This window comes from Podarcis raffonei, chromosome 5 (assembly GCF_027172205.1).
Source record: "Podarcis raffonei isolate rPodRaf1 chromosome 5, rPodRaf1.pri, whole genome shotgun sequence".
Taxonomy (NCBI): Eukaryota; Metazoa; Chordata; class Lepidosauria; order Squamata; family Lacertidae; genus Podarcis; species Podarcis raffonei.
Genome location: NC_070606.1, coordinates 87,072,635 through 87,091,617, shown reverse-complemented (window position 1 = coordinate 87,091,617; position 18,983 = coordinate 87,072,635). Strand labels below are relative to the sequence as shown.

The 18,983-nt window shown below is 44.3% G+C and overlaps 1 protein-coding gene across 4 annotated transcripts in view; it reads left to right on the top strand.

The window, feature by feature from the left end:
- TNIK (TRAF2 and NCK interacting kinase) overlaps window positions 1–18,983 on the top strand; it is a 287,359-nt gene that overhangs the window by 45,305 nt on the left and 223,071 nt on the right. The window lies entirely within an intron of this gene.

Below are 18,983 nucleotides of genomic sequence, written 5' to 3'. Positions count from 1 at the left end.
GAGATCACATGCTAAGCATTCCTTGTGTATCTGTCTCTAATTTTTACTGGGCTCTGATTGTAAAGGAAGAATTAACTTCAGGGTGTTTATAGTTTCCTGCTCCCCGCCTTCCTAGTACCTGGTCCAAAAAAGTACGATTGTGAAAGAGAACATTGTGTGCCAGTCCTAAACATCTTTCAAACTGAAGAGAAATCTTCCCAAGCTGATGGAGAACATGTGTGGCTTCTTCCAGGTGAGAGCTACAGGTTGCCAAATCACTATTAATATTATTCATTGAATTTGTACACTTCCCTTCATCTGAAGATCCCAGGGCGATGATCAACACACAAATTCTATATTAATAAATTGCATATGAATAAATTGTATATTAATTGCAACCTGGGACCAGGTGTGCATGCCTCAACAGTTTTGCAGGTGCCAAAGATGGTTCAGGGGGGATTCTCCTCTTTTGTCTTTTCATCACCCACTTCACCCTCCTATTTCCAGAAAAGCAAAATGAGTCCTCTTTGCTGCGGTAAGTGGGAGATGAGGGCCAGTGAAGGGACCTTGATTGGAAGGAACAGAGCAGCCTAAGTCCTTTTTCCTGTTGTCCACTTATTAGAGATGGGCATGGCTTGCGGCCTGCGAAACTCCTAGTGGTGTGTTGTGAGGACGACATTCGTTCCAGTGTCTGATTATCTACAATTCAGGGTTGCAAAGCTCCCTCCTCACAGACGTTTGCCTGTCACTTTCATTGTTCGGATTTCCTTGACTGCCGAAGACATGTCTCTTTACGCTGGCCTTTGGCATTTGAGATGCATGCAATTAAGACCTTATGTTTGCAAGTAATAATAATCACTCTGTTTTAATGTGTTTTAAATTGTTGTGATACTCTGTGGGACCTTAGGTCAAAGGGCAGCTGATTAATAATAATAATAATAATAATAATAATAATAATAATAATAATAATAATAATAATATTGCCTGTCTCATGCAACATATGACACCAATATAAGTTGATGGGTTTTCTGTTTACGGTCATGGGGTGTGTCTCCCTCAGGCTGTCTACCTCTGTTTGTGATTCTCATCTCCTTAAAGTTCAGGTAGCAAATACATATAGTTCCCTGGCTACCTGCACTTTATATAGTTATTTATTTTTGTTTTCTTACTCTCCTGTCCCACCTTACTTCCATAATGGGACCCAAGGCAGCTTACATGGGATTCCCAAGCACTAACCAGACCCAGACTGGCTTTAGCTCAATCAGTAGAGCATAAGACTCTTAATCTCAAGGTCGTGGGTTCAAGCCCCATGTTGGTCAGAAAGACTCCTGTATTGCAGGGGGTTGGACTAGATGACACTTGTGGCCCCTCAAGACCAGGGCCCCAAATGCTGCAGCAGAGGGAGAGAAGGGATGCAGGGCTATTCCATTGGCTCTACTGAAAAACCATCTCCATCAGGCTTCTCCTTCCCTCAGCTGTCACCTGGCAGCAGCCATCCAATCAGGCTGCAGCAAAGGAAGATAATAGGAAGCAGGAGCTCCGTTAGACTCCTTCACTCTCGGAACGGTTTGCACCCCAGCTGGTTGCAATAAGAACCGTAACTTTAAGAATTGGTGGCTGAGTTTCATTGTTTTCCTCTTCCCTCCCCACCCCCTTTCCTTTTGTGTTGTGTCTTTTGAATTCCAAACCTGCAGGTGGGAACTTTAAAATAAATTGACTTGTAATCCTCTCCGGGAGACTTTTTGGCCAAAGAGTGGAGTAAAAAAATGCTTTAAATAAATAAAATCTCCCATTGCTGCCCCTCCTAATCTCTGAAAAGAGCAGAGTAGTTGTTCTTGACTATTCCCTTTGCTGTGTTCAGAGAGGGAAGGCATGCAGACAGAGGTTCTGGGTGGCCTGCGGAAGTCTTAATCCCAAGCAGAGTTTCATAAGATATTGCATGATCATTTGACGGAGGGCTAATTCTCATTAGGTCTTGGGGTTAAGATTTTAAAGCTGTTGGATTTGAGTGCATATTTTGCAATGATTTTTTTAAAATAAAAAAACTTGGATATGGTTTTATAAAATGGTAACTCTCCCTGAGCCTTAAGCTGGAGGCAAGATTAACCAGTCATTTGTACAGGTTTTTTTTGGATCTCCCCTCTAAACCAATGCTTATGAAGGCGATCTCTTTGGCATTTATGTTTTAAGATGTGACAATACTCCCGTCGCCCCCCTCCCTTTGTGCCCCCTCCAAATGAAAGAGGCAAGTGGAGTGTGCTGCTGATCTGTCAGCAAATATTTATTCTGAATTCTGGTTTCTGCATCCTTCGATTGCTGTAGGCTAATCCCTTCAACAAAGATGATAGGAGAGGGAAAGTGAACCAAGACTGAACAGAAACTTCTGGAGTTCTTCAGAAGTGTGAATTTCTAAAATAGCGTTAAACCCTCCTCTTTTATATCTCAGTGCAGGAGACATTTCTACTGAGTTGCTATTTTTTTTCTCCCTATATTGTTTAATTTCAAAACTGCTCTGCCCCGGTTTGCTGAAGCTAAGAGCATTAGAGTGATGTCTAAACAGTTTCTCTCTGCTGGTAAAATAACTGTAGAGGTTGACCTAGTTCTAAACATGTGCATATTTCTAATAACTGCTGCTGGAAAATGTGACTACAACATCCTTTTGAAAGCTTAATGTTTCAGCGGAAAAGCAGAATGGGAAATGTTATCATGCAAAGCTTGTTTTGTTTTCCCCATTTTATTGAAGTTTTACTGTTTACGCTTTAGACTTTGATTGCAACCTTTAGCATCCATTATTTCAGCAAAAAGTAAATACTTAAGAGTGGGGGGGTGGGTTTGCACAGAGATTTCTGTCACCTCTCTCCAGATTCTAGCTATTTCATTAGGTTATTTTTGTGAAGAAATCAGCAAGAGCACCTGCACCTACTTTAAAAATTATTCAAGGCACCAGGGCAGAGCCACAACATCTTGCTGGCAGAGGTTAGATAGCTCAGTTGGTTAGAGTGTGGTGCTGATAACCCCAAGGTTACAGGTTCGATCCTATATGGGACAGCTGCATTGTAGGGGGTTGGGCTAGAATCCTCAGCCTAGCTGTCAACTTACAGATTTGAAAATAAGGGACCAGCAGTCTCGAACATAAGGGATGAGCAGCCAAAATAAGGGATTTTCCAGGCACAGGTATGTTCAACTTCTGAGTCCCTCTGTGCCAAAGGCAGAAAGCCCAGCCAGCAGCCAAACGAAGCCTCAAGCGGTGGTTTCCACAGCGCAGCAACCCGGCAAAGGGGATGCAGCAAGGAAAACCACTGTCACCTCTCCGCTGGGAAGCGCTGAGCAAAGGCGAGTCCCCAGGCAATGCAGCTGGGCACAAGGCATGCAAGCTCCACCCCCCCAGTCGTTCTTAGACTCCTTATTGGGTGAGCAAAGCAGCCGAGCAACACAGTTGGAGCCTCCCTCCTCCCTGGCCGGCAGGGAGGGAGGGAGGGAGAGGAGCTGCTTCCTTTGAAACCCGGGAAATCTAAGGGACATCATCAATAAGGGACAGCAGCGGGACACGGCGCTTGGATAAGGGAGTTTCCCGCCAAATAAGGGACGGTTGACAGCTATGATCCTCGGGGTCCATTCCAGCTCTACAATTCTATGATTCTAAGGTGGGACAGGAAATGGCACCTTACCCAAGCCAAGGTGCTTAGTACTCAGCGCTCATCAAGTCATTTTGACACTCAAGGCAGAAAAGTTTCCACCTCCTCAGCAGTAAAAATACCAGTAGCAATAAATTCATCATTCGTCGTTCAGTCATTGTTTTGTACTGAGTTGAATAGGATCCAAAAGGCAGCAGTCTGATTGGTCCTGGAACAATAGGATTCAGATTGCAGCAGTCTGATTGGTCCTAGAACAATAGGATTCAGAATGCAGCAGTCTGATTGGTCTTGGAACAATAGGATCCAGAATGCAGCAGTCCTGATTGGTCCACAGGAGCCACCCAATCCAGCTCCAGGTGGAAGGGAATCCGCAACCTGACTGGCCCACAGGAGAATCCCAGAATCAGCCAATCACGTGGGGCCCACTGAGTAAATAATGTATATAAGGCAGACATTCTGGGGGAACTTCCATTCCTCCTCACCACTATGAGCTGAATAAAGAGCATGAAATCCACTCTTGACTCCAAGTATATTTCACTGGCGACGAAGGTGGGATCCCGCTGAGCTGACCGCCACACACAGTACTCGACTCTCTGTGACCCCATGAACCAGAATTTCTTCTCAAAGCTTCTCCTTTTGCCCATGGAGTGTTCGTGGCAAAATACTGTAGTGGGTTGCCAGCTCCTTCGCCAAACAATAAATTAAGTAACTATAAATTTATGGCTCTTTCATGACACCCCCTGCAATGAGTCTCTTGGGGTCCCTTCCAACTCTACAATTCTATGGTTCTAAGTGGCTGCCTCAGTCTGCCTAATGTTAGGACCGGCCCCATAGAAGCACTTGGTGTGGTCGACACGTGGCTAAATGTTGCACTGGGTTTGAGTGTCAAATATTATTTCTTAAAGAGATCAGTAGAGGAAAACGTGGTAAGGCACCATCACTCATTTGACCTCCGACTGGTCACATTGGTGCTTACTGTGAGGTGTGAGATAGTGGGAAGGTTGTTATGGTGCAAACACACTGACAGAAGTACCAGAGTATGCACATATGCACATCCATGAACACGTAGTGCATAGCCTGCTGTTTTCAGGGCTGGCACTGGTTAGGTTTATTTTGAACTGTTGATAATCCTTAGGGATAGAATATCTTCGTTCTTTTGGCTAAGTTTGCTTTTAAATTGGCGAAGGACAAGACTGTAGTATAGCAGGCAGAGAGAAGAAGCTTCAGCAATGTAGAACTGCAGGAAAGGGAACATGCAGATGTCCTTGGTGTGTTTACAAGAATGACCATGGTTCGTCTGTGCAATGCAGGAAGGGAGGCAAAATGAAAGAGGGGTTTCAGATCAGCCTTCCCCAACCTGGTGCCCTCCAGATATTTTGGGCTACAGCTCCCATCATCCCTGATAATTATCAATGCTGACTGGGGCTCATGGGATCTGTAGTCCCAAACATCCGGAAGATGCCAGGTTGGGAAATTCTTTGTTTAGATGCCTGAATGAATTTGTTTGTGGGAGTCTCATTGGACTCTTGTTAACACCACCACCACCAACAACAAAAAGCACAAGATCGTTAAAACCTGGACCCTCCCAAATGGGCTCCTGAATTTTCAGGCTATTTTAGCAATTCCTCTTGAGGAGGTGACATGGGGAGAATGACAGGGATCCTTATTGATAGTGGCAGTGGCTGTGGTATTTTTGTTCCGAAGATGTTTAGAGCAGGCATAGGCAAACTCAGCCCTCCAGACATTTTGGGACCACAACTCCCATCATCCCTAGCTAACAGGACCAGTGGTCAGGGATGATGGGAGTTGTAGTCCCAAAAACATCTGGAGGGCCGAGTTAGCCTATGCCTGGCTTAGAGCAACGCATTGTTATGCCATCACGTAGCCTAGGGATGGAGAACCTACGTCCCTCTAAATGTCGTTGGACTCCAGTTTGCATCAGCTCCATCCAGCATGGCAAGTGGTCAGGAAATGATGGGAGTTGTAGTCTAGCAACCTCGGGGGGGGGGACAAATGCTCCCCATCCCTGATGTAGCATCATTTTTGGGGAAGGATAGTGGCTGCCAGGATAACCACCACAGTTGAAGCGGGAGAGGGAAAGATGGCGGCAAAACCCGCAATAGATGTGGCCCCTTTCATCCCCCAAAAGTCTTTCAGAATTTGGCTGAAATTTCTCCTTGGAGCTTTGGAGGGGTAGACCAGCTTCAATGTTTGTTCATTTGTAACATCAGGGATTACCGTTTATACCTAGTTAATTATACTTTTATCCCTATCTTCTTTCAAGGAGCTCTGTGTAGCATACCTTTGAACCTGGATTCAGACTTGCAAATCAGCTTCAAATCTCTCTCCCCCCCAGCCCTGCCTTGATTTCTAGTTGAAAGCCAACTCTGGTTAGTTTTAGTCATCTTTAGCGGTGGAGAAATAATGCTGCACTGTCATTAAATACTGACAAAGGTAGGGAGGAGGAGGAGAAGGTGAGAGAGTCTGCTCCCAGTCTCTTATCTGTGGTTTTAAAATGTGGACAGCAGTTGCATCTATATCATGATGAATAGATAAGGCCTGATAAGGCCGGTATTGTGACAGGGGATCTCTGCTTCTGTTTCCTGTTGCTATTTAATAATGTACCTTGCCGTATCTTTCTGATCAAGTTATAAAATATTTCTGAGAGGGGTCAGCTGTCTGAGAATTGAGGTTATAAAGAAGAAATTTTGTTGTTTAGTCGGGTCCAATTCTTCCTGACCCCATGGACCAGAGCACGCCAGGCACTCCTGTCTTCCACTGCCAACCGCAGTTTGGTCAAACTCATGTTGGTAGCTTCGAGAACACTGTCCAACCATGTCGTCCTCTGTCGTCCCCTTCTTCTTGTGCCCTCAATCTTTCCCAACATCAGGGTCTTTTCCAGGGAGCCTTCTCTTCTCATGAGGTGGCCAAAGTATTGGAGCCTCAGCTTCAGGATCTGTCCTTCCAGTGAGCACTCAGGGCTGATTTCCTTCAGAATGGAGAGGTTTGATCTTCTTGCAGTCCATGGGACTCTCAAGAGTCTCCTCCAGCACCATAATTCAAAAGCATCAGTTCTTCGGCGATCAGCCTTCTTTATGGTCCAGCTCTCACTTCCATGCATCACTACTGGGAAAACCATAGCTTTAGCAGCAACTGGAAAGAAGGTTGTCAAAGGTGTTGCATCCCATATTTTTTCCTTTCCACACACCTCCCCTTCTCAGGAGGCTGATAGACGACATCGTTCCTTCTGCAGGACAACAGCAAAACCTTCTGCATTAGTGGGTGAGCAACCCACCCTGGGGCAGACCTCCCTTGCTTGTCATTGGGACCCCACCGATAAGTAGAGTTGGAGGGAAGCGTTTGCAGGGTTTGCCGGGCAGGTTGGAAGCTGCTCAATCAAAACCTGAGAAAACAAATGAGCACTGCAGTGCTTGTCTGGTTCTTGAACTGAGTAGTATATAAGCCCCCTGAAGTTCATGCCTACCAGTCCATAATCATGGTGACATCACCACCAGGCCTTGAAAACGGGGTGTGTTGCATTGGTTTTCTGTTCAGCACCTTGCATACCATATGAGAACTAAATAAGTGCATCTTCCATTAAATTTCAGTGCTATTAATCTGTCCAGCAAAGACTTAAGCCACCCAATCTATTTATTTCTTGTTCATTGTACATTTACGGGATTGCTTTGGCTCCCTGGATCCATCAATGACCAGGGAGGACAGCTCCTCTTGACTGTGACCTGCATTCCCTTCCTAAGTTTCCATTAGCACAGGGGTCAGCAGACTTTTTCAGCAGGGGGCCGGTCCACTGTCCCTCAGACGGTGTGGGGGTCCGGACTATATTTTGAAAATAATAATAATAAATGAACAAATTCTTATGCCCCACAAATAACCCAGGGATGCATTTTAATTAAAAGGACACATTCTACTCATGTGAAAACACACTGATTCCCGGACTGGCCATGAGAAGGTGATTGGGCCGGATTCGGCCCCCGGGCCTTAGTTTGCCTACCCATGCATTCGCAGATGAGGGTTTAGAGGTCAGGGCCTGGATGGTGGACAAATAGTGGAAAAATCTCTCTCTTGGCTGGAAATAATCTTGTAAGTGTGTGGCTTAACCACAGGTTGGTCATTCCAGAGCGGATGAATGACTCCTCATTCCTTCCAGCATCACAGCTTAATCGGAATAATTTTTGCTTGAATGAGAGTAGACCTCGGTGGCGGCTTATATCTCTTTTTTTTTTAATTGAATCGAGCAGGTTGTTTCATTATTTAACAATAACAAACAAGCTTTGGTTGTGCCTCTGATCTATTTATGATGTTGTCGTGTTAATTTTCTAGCTTCTTAAAATTAATGAAATGGCTTGGGTGGCTGACAATAAATCACTAGGCCCTGGTCTGTTTTTTTTGCAAACGGAAAGCCTTCCTTGCCAGTGATAACGTGGCAGTTGTAGAAATCTTTGCTGATCTACTTCACCTTCTTTAAAAAATATATCTGGATTTACTGAACCGTATTTGACCTCTTTTGCTCCTCTAAGGAATGATGTTAGGGTAGCAAGCACATTAATTGTAGTGAGATATGCTATAGGCAATAATTTTTGCTTCTCATCTGTGGCAAGTGGGAGGAATTATTTAACCTTGAAGCGAGTTCACTCAGGGTGTGTGCATTTGTGTGTGTGTGTTCTTTGTTTCTTCTTCGACTGTAACCATCCTTCTGATCTTAGATCAAGGCTTGTCAAATAATGGACAAGGCCTCTCCGTAAGCCCTGGGAAATTTCTGGGGAAGGAGGGGCCTCCTTAGGGAGAGACTTCCCCCTCCTGTTTTTGTTGTTATTTTGCACAAGAGGTGGTGGTGGTTTGTTTGGAAACGTTTTGTTCTTTTTCTGCCACCCACATGTTCATAATTTGGTTCTAGCTCACACTTTCCTCCCTCCCCTCTTCCCACTCCCCTCCCATTGTGTCAGAAAAACTTTCTAGTTATCCTCAAGGGTTTTGGGGAGGGTGGGAGTGGTGCCTTTAAATCATGGGTAGGCAAACTAAGGCTCCGTGTCCGGATCAGGCCCAATCGCCTTCTAAATCCGGCCCGCAGACGGTCCGGGAATCAGCGTGTTTTTACAGGAGTAGAATGTGTGATTTTATTTAAACTGCACCTCTGGGTTATTTGTGGGGCATAGGAATTCGTTCACCCCCCCCCCAATATAGTCCAGCCCCCCTGCAAGGTCTGAGGGACAGTGGACCGGCCCCCTGCTGAAAAAGTTTGCTGACTCCCGCTTTAAAACTTTGTGTTTTGACTCTCACCTTTTTACCAGCTGCTTTCAAAACACATAATAACTTCCTTGTTGCATCAGAACAAAATAGCCCACCTGGTTCAGCACTAAGGGCAGTGCGCAACTCAGTAGTTGGGGTAGTGCAAGGATTAGTGCCAGTGCAACAGGAATTCCCCCATCTCTCCTCTCCCCTCCCCACATATCCCGCACTCTGTCCTCAAATCTGCACTGGATGGTTGAGGGAGCCGACCAGAATAGATTTAGGCGCAGAGGAGGAGGGGAGAGGGAGGGAGTTGTATTGCGCATCAGAACATTCAACGTAGTACAATATTGCATGCAACCATGTCCCTCTGTAGGGATGCGGTTGGCACTGTGGGTTAAACCACAGAGCCTAGGACTTGCCAATCAGAAGGTCGGCGGTTTGAATCCCCGCGACGGGGTGAGCTCCCATTGCTTGGTCCCTGCTCCTGCCAACCTAGCAGTTCAAAAGCACGTCAAAGTGCAAGTAGATAAATAGGTACCACTCCAGAGGGAAGGTAAATGGCATTTCCGTGCGCTGCTTTGGTTCGCCAGAAATGGCTTAGTCATGCTGGCCACATGACCCGGAAGCTGTACGCCGGCTCCCTCGGCCAATAAAGCGAGATGAGCGCCGCAACCCCAGAGTCGGCCACGACTGGACCTAATGGTCAGGGGTCCCTTTACCTTTACCTTATGTCCCTCTATAGGCAGCCAGCCACGTTCCATGGGAAGCTCACAGAGACACATTGTGATGTTGATGATGATTTATTGAATTTATATACCGCCCCATAGCTGGAGGTCTCAGTGTAATGCAATAGTTATGCACTGCTTGTCTTGGTTGTCCACAATTTTCCTACCACGGAACCCAAGAGGCTTCATTTGATACATCATGGTTTTGCCATCCTTTACATCTTACGCCCTTTACACCCTTTACATCTGTTTTTCTCTAGGTACTTAAATGTATTACACATGCTCTCCCTAGGGAGGTTTGTCTGGCGCTTGCATTATATGTCTTTAAAAAAGGTAAAGGTAAAGGAGCCCTGACAGTTAAGTCCAGTCGCAAACGACTCTTCAACCAGGCCTTTGGCTGAATTATATTCTACAGTCTTTTAAATGTGTTTGGGGTGGGGGGTTATTGTTTCGTTGTTTTTGTTTTAACTAGTTTTTAATTTTTTAATTAGATTTATATACCACCCTTCCATCATAAGATCTCAGGGCAGAATAAAATACAGAATAAAAACAAGTGAATAATTAAAAACAAAACGGCAAAACAACACACACACACACCCTTTCCACAGGCACATTTAAAAGGCTGTAGAATGTTAAGCAGCCGTAGGCCTGGTTGAAGAGGAATGTTTTTGCCTGGCGCCATATATATATATATTTGTGCTTTTATATTGTATTTTTTTATCTTGCGAACCATCCTGAGATCTTGTGATGAAGGGTGATATTTAAATCTAATAAATAAATAAAATAAAATAAAATAAATATATAGTGCTTCAGTGTGCTGTTTGGTCTTATTGGCAGTTTATTATTAAGTTATGATATTGTTGTCTTCATATACCCTGATTTTCATTTGTTATATATTATCATCCTGAAATCTGCTTTGAGGGAGAATGAATGAATTAGTGGTGTGTGTAGAATATTTTCTTTGGGGGGGGGTGGGTTAGCGCAGAGGGCAAGGGCAGATAGGTGACACTTATTTTGAAGATGGGTAGTGGGAGATAGGAAGAGCATATGCCTCTGTCTTCAGCATCCCAGCAGCATGTTTTAAAGCCATTGGACCATTGCTAGTACCAAAACCAGGCAGTCATAACTCAAAAACTGAATTCCAAGGTCAACATCCAGAGATGACTTCCTCTCTCTGGTCAGACAGGCAGAGCTTCTGCAGTTGAGACACGACATCCTTTTAAAAGAAGTCCCAGTGGTACCTTGGTTCTCAAACTTAATCTGTTCGACTCCTGGAACCGTTCTAAAACCAAGGCATGGCTTCCTGCACTCAATCGGAAGCAGCAGAAGCTGCAACAGACATTTGGCTTCCAAAAAAAATGTTCGCAAACTGGGACACTTCTGGGTTTGCGGCGTTTGGGAGTCGATTTGTTCTGGAACCAATCTTCGAGTACCAAGGTACCACTGCACTCTTTCTCTTTTTGAAAAAGAGAAGGACGGTGCCAGCAGAGAGTGTTTCCTCTGACGTGGGGGTGGTCAGCTAGTTTGCCAAGTCATGTTTGATTGGCATGGGGCACATCTTTATTTAAATTTCATGAATGTCTTTGTGTTTCTGCCTCTATCAGCCAGGAGACTTGGGGTGTCTGATTAATCTTGTATCTAGGTAGTTATTAGCACAATTTAAAATTGATAGGGGGTTGAGTTGACGGCCACCCATTTATCCTGACCGGATGTCCGTTGGAAGCAAGGTCTTGCAGATCTCAAATCTAATTGTTGGGGTTCTCCTATCCATATCAATATCTAGAATGGCAACTCTTGGCTGTCTTCTAACTAGGGACTTGCAAGTCTCGTTGAATAGATGAGATTTAAAACAAACGCACACACATTTTGTTTACATTCTGTTAGAACAAGCATTAGCCTTGTAAGGCTGGTTTGACGCAGGAGAAGTTCGCAATCCTTGTTCATCGATTGATGAGTTCAGCTTAGGTGATGACCTGCATGTGTGAATGGGTCCCATAGACTGAACGGCAAAGCGACTGCTGTTGTCTTACCTCACCTCATCTGAAATGCACTTCTGGATCCATTCACAGAGTTGGCAGGCAGAGAATTCGAGCAATAAGTTTGTGAGGGTGAGCAGTCGTATTAGATGTGCCTGTTTTATATAGAGCTGGCGCTGAAAGGCTAGATTATCATTTCAAGGAAGTCCTTCTGTGTCACAAAAGGTGGTTCCCATTTGGAGAACAGTCATTGCGGATTCTCAACACTTATTAGTAGGACCCTGGGGAGTTTGATGAGCTAATGCCAAGACAATGATGGCATTAATTGTTTGAATAATCTGCTGTTTTATTATCTCTCTATCTGAAAGAGTGATAGGGAGCAGTTTAATTAATCACAGGCTCTTTAGCTGAGTGGGGGGAAATAGTTGCCATAAAGCACAACATAATTGTTTCCTGGGGGATTGTTGCTGAAAAGAATCAAGTTTAGCTTTCTGTATCGAGCTTCAGTATCCCAAAATATACTGCGGTTGTTTCCTGGGGGGGGGGGGGGTGATGGACTGTGCCCTGCAAGCCATGTGTGTTGCCTATTCTATAAGCAAATCTTCAAAACCAAAGTACTTCCTTTGTTGTTGTTTAGTCATTTAGTTGTGTCTGACTCTTCGTGACCCCATGGACCAGAGCACGCCAGGCACTCCTGTCTTCCACTGCCTCCCGCAGTTTGGTCAAACTCATGCTGGTAGCTTCAAGAACACTGTCCAACCTTCTCCTCAATCTTTCCCAACATCAGGGTCTTTTCCAGGCAGTCTTCTCTTCTCATGAGGTGGCCAAAGTATTGGAGCCTAAACTTCAGGATCTGTCCTTTCAGTGAGCACTCAGTGCTGATTTCCTTCAGAATGGATAGGTTTGATCTTCTTGCAGTCTCCTCCAGCACCATAATTCAAAAGCATCAATTCTTCTTTATGGTCCAAGCTCTCACTTCCATATATTGCTACTGGGAAAACCATAGCTTTAACTATATGGACCTTTGTCAGAGCAAATAACTCTCAGCAACCTGAGCGGCCAGATGTGGAGGTATCTATCCTAAGATGGCGAATCCCTTGCTCCTGCAACCCAGGTCTTGTCATAGAGGACGTCATCAGGTTAGATGTGCAATGCATTGTATGCAGGGCTGCCTTTGAAGACTACGGCTGGTGCAAAATGGGGCAGCCAGGTTGTTAACTAGACAAGAAGGTGAGAGCATTCACACACACACACACACACACACACACACACACACACGAAAGGAATGAATGCTCTCACCTTCTTGTCTCAGTTAATTTATCTATATAAATAAATCCCAGTTCTGGTGCAAGTCCACTGGCTGCCCGTTTGTTTCAGGGCCCAATTCAAAAGTGATGTTTTTGACTTTCAAAGCCATATACGGCTCAGGGCCTCTATATCTAAAGGACCCCCTTTCCCCATACAAACCCGCTTGGCCCCTGAAGTGGTCATGTTTTTGCTTGCATACCACTTTCAAGGGAGGTTCAGAGAGGAAGTGACGAGAGAAAGAGCCTTTTCTGCACTAGGCCCTTGTCTGTGGAACGACCTCCCCAACTTTAATGTTGTAAGAATGAGTGAGAATACTTGAACCCTGTCAAAAAAATGCTAAATGTTGAGGCTGCTTTACACATGCTTAAATCTTGATTTTTTTTCTTTTTTTCTTCCCCCCAACCCAAACAGTATAAATGTGGCAAATAGGAAAACCATTAAAGATAATACAAGACAAATACAGAAATTCCTCAGGCTGCTTTTACCAACATTTTAAGGACTGCAAAGAAACGTGTAACCCAGCGCATACTGGCATTAACCAATTAAAATTAACATTAACCAACAAATAAATAACTTGACCATAATGCAGACAAAAACCAAACAACTCTTTTACAATTGGCTCACTATATCTACTTATAGATACACATAGAGCATCGACATACTTGTAGATGCACACACCTTTAATACAAACACATGAGCAATGTATAGGAATTTAATATCTGTCAGATGGCCAGAGCTCATGAAACATATAGCCTTCTCTACTTGAATCCTGCCATTTAGGTTAGGGAAGGTCTGCTCAGTGACAGGCCCAGGTTTGCTCGCACGTAATGTGTGAAATGCCTCTCCCTTCCCGTGTTGTAAGCAACTTGTACTTGGAAGCAGTTAGCTGGTGGCTTTGCTCCATCATCAAGACTTCCGTAACACACCATGCTTGCATAGTGGAAGTAAAGTTGTGCCTGCGCCCCATAAAATGTTGGTCTCTTATATTTTCCCTGGGCAAACTCTTCAAATGGATGCTTCTTTGCGAGAAAAGGGGGTTGGGGAGAGAAGAAGCCTTGTTGCCAGAGCAACTGGTACATCTTGTGCTTCTTGATTTGTGCGAAAGATAGAGCACAACTCTGGAAGGGGAGACAGGGAAGCAAAACAAAGAACCCAACCCACACACGCCTGCACACCGATATGTCATGCTAACGCTTGGGCTCTGTGAAGAGTTTCCAGGGGAAAGGTGCTTTAGGCCTTCTGCCCTCTGGAGCTGCCTGGGTTCCAAAAAGGGGAATGGATCTTTATGTACCGTTCTGTTTTAGCAATGTGATCTTAGTGGGGTCTGCAGAGACTGGCTGAACCAGCACTTCCATGGCTTCCAACCAAGTCAGCCCCCCTGGGTGCTGTTCTGGTCAGCCACCATCGCCGGCCCTAACATGGGGTATTTGGGATGTAACTTTTCAGGCGGAACAAACATGCCTGTATCTGTGGAAACAGCTATCTCCTTTTGACTTGATCTTGAGCGTAATGTTTCCTGCCCCCAACTTTCTTAGTGTCCTGGGAAGTTCCAGGACAGTTTTATCTGAAGTTTCTGTAGGGGGAGATGACTGATCCTTTTGAGGATGTGCATATTTGCAGCAGACACATTTTGCGACTGGTGTGGGTCCAATTGTGACCACGTGGAGATCTCTGGGTGCTAAGTTAGCACCTGACATCTTCCTCTGGCTGGTCCCTCTGGCTTTCTTAAGCAGGTAAGCAGAATACCTTGTTTATTGCATTACATCCCACCTTTTTCTCCACGGAGTTCCATGGTTCACCTTTCTCCACAGTTAATCTCTACAACGACCCTGTGAGGTAGGTAAAGTGGCTGTGACTGGCCCAAGGTCACCTAGTGAGTGGGGATTTGAACTCTGATCTCCCAGGTCCTAGTTCGACACTCAAACCACTACACCACACTGCCATGTGTGCAGCTCTATAAATTAAATTGGTAAATAAATATGGGGAAAGCAAAATATCACTTTGGGCGTAGGATCTAGAACTTTTCCTTTGAAGCTTGAATTTGTTTTATTGTGGATTGTTACATCTGATGTTTTAATGTGCTGCAAACCGCTTTGATATTTTTATTTAAAATATAGAGCGGTATAGAAATAAAATGAACAACAACAACAATTTTCGTTTAATTAAAAAAAGGCCCCTAGGCATTCCATTGGCGTGACTGCAACCTAGGTTTAAGGTGCCATTAGGCGATTAGCTTATATATCTGAGTTTCTAACACTGATTCACATATATACAGGTTGTGTAGGTGCAAGCCAGGTTCAGACACATGTAGGCATTGCTGATCCTAAAGAAACATCAATTCCCCAAAGCAACAGGAATGTTCTTGCAGCCTACGAAACTTGCTTTCTCCTGGCTAGCTGTATGAGAGTTTGAATCTCATACACAATCTTTTGAACTTAGTTTTATAGAGTTGCACCTGTTTACTGCGTCCAAGGAGTAAACTGGCTGCTGTCAGTTAATGGTAAGGGGTTCTTTGTTGACCAGGGCAAAGTGTAGTGCAAGACAGGAGCTTCCTTTGCAAGTTAAGGCTTAACAAAATAAGCTTTGCAGAACCTGAGGTGTTCAGGGTGGAAGACATCCTGTTGCTTACTTACCCTGTAAGTGAAGAATAGCGAACAGCGGACGTTTTCACAACAAAGTAGCTGCAAATCATTCAAAATTCAGCATCATAAATTGTGTTTATGTGGTGGGGGAGAGAGGACAATTATCTGCTAGTCCTTTGTCTGTGGTCCTGCGTCAAAGAGGTTCTTCTGGAACCACTAAGTTTGGTGTCATCCATCTTTTGCTGTGTTTTAAAGTGTTGAAAGATTTTTCAAACGAAAGTGAGGCAAGTGTCTAAACCTCCTCCTTGGAAGGGCCCTGCAATAAATATTCTGCAGAAAGTGGCACCCATCTAAATTGCAGATTAAGCAATATGTTTGCTTAACATCTTTCTGAGAAAGGCAAAGTTGCGTAAGAGACGCGCTTGTCTGGGATGCCTTTTGCAAAGAATCTTTCAAAACAACTTCAGGTAGTCTTCCCAGTGTGACCTCGCACCAAAGTAATCTTAAAACCACAGCCATTTTTCAAAGCTTGCATAATATTCTGACATAGACAAATGATAACGCTTAATATTTTAATCAAATTTTTACTTTTGCCAGAGGGTGGGAAAACGTTTGTTCCAACAGACAGGAGAGAGCCAAAGATCTTATTTCCTATGTCTTTTTCTATTTTTTTAAAAATAACAGTAATAATAATTTATTTAGAATGAGGGACGGATTACAGCATTGCAGAACCAATGCTTTCCTTGTTGATTTATAAGTTCCGTGACCAGAAGGAGGAGCAGTACCAGGAGGAATGGATGAAATTCAAAGACTATTTACTTAAATATGCTAAGATAATTTAAATAGAAATACTTGCAAATAACAGATAGGCTTAGGATTTAAATATGTGATGTTATAGAATAATATGTTTAAAGTAAAGATGAAAAGAAAGAAAGATGTTAAGTGAGTAAGTAAATTTTATGAGAAACTTGTTTTGGAAAACTGTTACAATGATATATACTGAAATTCAGCCAGGGGGATATGAGGAAGTCACGTTACTAAGAGTGGACTAAGTATAGTTAGGATTTATGCTTGTTTGCGTGTTTATAAAAATTGGAAAATCAAAAAAAAAATTTTTTTAACCACCTCTAATCACTGTTGTTTGCAGAGGCTAGGTTCAGGAAGATTTGATCTGGATTTCATTCGTACCTGGAAGTTGGACAGTTTGATTTGTACTTATCTGAAACTACCCCTGCATAAGTTCTGCTAGTACAATGGACCTTTTTGCCTCCTCTTTCTGCATCCCTGAAATCAACTGAGTGGCCTGGAGAACAGTGTTCAGGGGGAGAAGGGAGATGGTTCTGTCTGGCAAGCGGCAAATCTCCTTAAAGCTACACTGAGTGTCTCCTCAAGGGGATACCATTTGATTCAATTGACCTGTCAAAAGTGATCCAGAACCACTTGCCTTTTAATGTTGAAATGATTGAGAACGTTCATTTCCCCACACTTTTAGTACACTTTGCATAAAAATCTAGTATTACTTTGTATTTCTAGAGAGCTTTAGAATGCTGAGGGTGGCACATTATTGATCCATTTATTTACAGGGGGTGTATATTCCACCCATAAAGGACGCGGGTGGCGCTGTGGTGTAAACCACTGAGCCTAGGGCTTGCCGATCGGAAGGTCGGCGGTTCAAATCCCTGCGACGGGGTGAGCTGCCGTTGTTTGGTCCCTGCTCCTGCCAACCTAGCAGTCTGAAAACATGTTAAAGTGCAAGTAGATAAATAGGTACCACTCCGGCGGGAAGGTAATGGCATTTCCGTGTGCTGCACTGGTTTCACCAGAAGTGGCTTAGTCATGCTTGCCACATGACCCGGAAAAACTGTCTGCGGACAAATGTTGGCTCCCTTGGTCAGTAAAGCGAGATGAGCGCCGCAAACCCAGAGTCGTCCGTGACTGGACTTAACTGTCAGGGGTCTTTTACCTTTATATTCCACCCAGTAAGTTAAATACAATGCAACCAACGACAATACTATGCACAGGTAGAAATATATCGGTTAAGAATCAAAATGTGGGGATCCTTAATCTGAGAAAAAACACACCACATGATCATTCCTACTGTTCAGAATTATCTTATAGTGCCTTTCTGTCTGGCTTATCTCACTCCAGTACTGTCCACTCCCGGCACTCTGCAGATGTTGAGGACTACAACCCCATACCCAACTAGCATGGCCAATAGTCAGGATGATGGGACTTGTGATCCAAAACTTTTGAACAGCAGCATGTTGGCCCTGGGGGGTCTTCTTTTAGACCACCTTCTAAAGTTGGAAGATCCAGATCTCTTCGTTATGCCTGCACGACATTTTTTCTACACTGAACCAAATGCAGTTTTTGAGCTGTTTCTGGTTGCCTACTAAGGACTCAATAAACCAACATAGTTTTGCTGTCTTCCTGTGACAAATGGGTGTTAGTGGGAGTGTGGGTGTCAGATACCTGACTGGCTGCAGTGAATGACTGGGGCTGGCTTTATAGCTCACACGTTGGGCAGAGTGGCCTCTTAATTTGGTTCGCCTTCTCGCTCAGTGGATCTGGATTGCCACGGCCAGGTTCAGAGTCTTATCTGTGACTCGTGTTCCTCAGAGGTTTGCAGGGGGGTTAATGCTTGAGCACTAGCAGATATAGGGGCTGTGGGATCTCCCAAAGTAATCAAATGGTGCTCTGGTTTGTTTCCAGAGGAAGGGCAACTACCCATTACTGCTGTGGGAAGAAAAATGGATATTTATTGATGCTGCAGATACTGTTGGAGCCTAGGGAGTGGACACCGTTAGTGCAACAAAAACTAGTGTGTTGTTGCTGCTGCTGTGTGTGTGTGTGTGTGTGTGTGTGTACACACACACACACACACACACACACACACACAGTGGTACCTCGGGTTACATACGCTTCAGGTTACATACGCTTCAGGTTACAGACTCTGCTAACCCAGAAATAGTGCTTCAGGTTAAGAACTTTGCTTCAGGATGAGAACAGAAATTGTGCTCCGGCGGCGCAGCGGCAGCGGGAGGCCCCATTAGCTAAAGTGGTGCTTCAGGTTAAGAACAGTTTCAGGTTAAGTACGGACCTCCGGAACGAATTAAGTACTTAACCCGAGGTACCACTATATATATATATATATATATATATATATATATATATAGCCTGCATGGCATGGGATGAGCACGTTTGCTGAAGGAATTCCTTACTCCAGCCACTTCAGAGTGCAAACAACAGCTGTACGGAATGGTTATACAGTTGCCTCTTGGCAGGCATTGACGCCAGCTGTGTGCCAACGGTTTTGCAATGCCTGCCAAATATTTCCACATATGGGGGAGATAGCACCAGCAAAGATAGCTATCGGAGGCCACTTATGTGAACCGAAACTACTGGGAATTGCATACTTCTCCAACATGTAGGTACCTGATTTTCTTAGTGCCTTTGCAAACGTACAAGTTAGTTCTTACAAGTGAGGCCAGCGATGAAGTATGCAGAGTTTTCCTGCCCATTATGCTA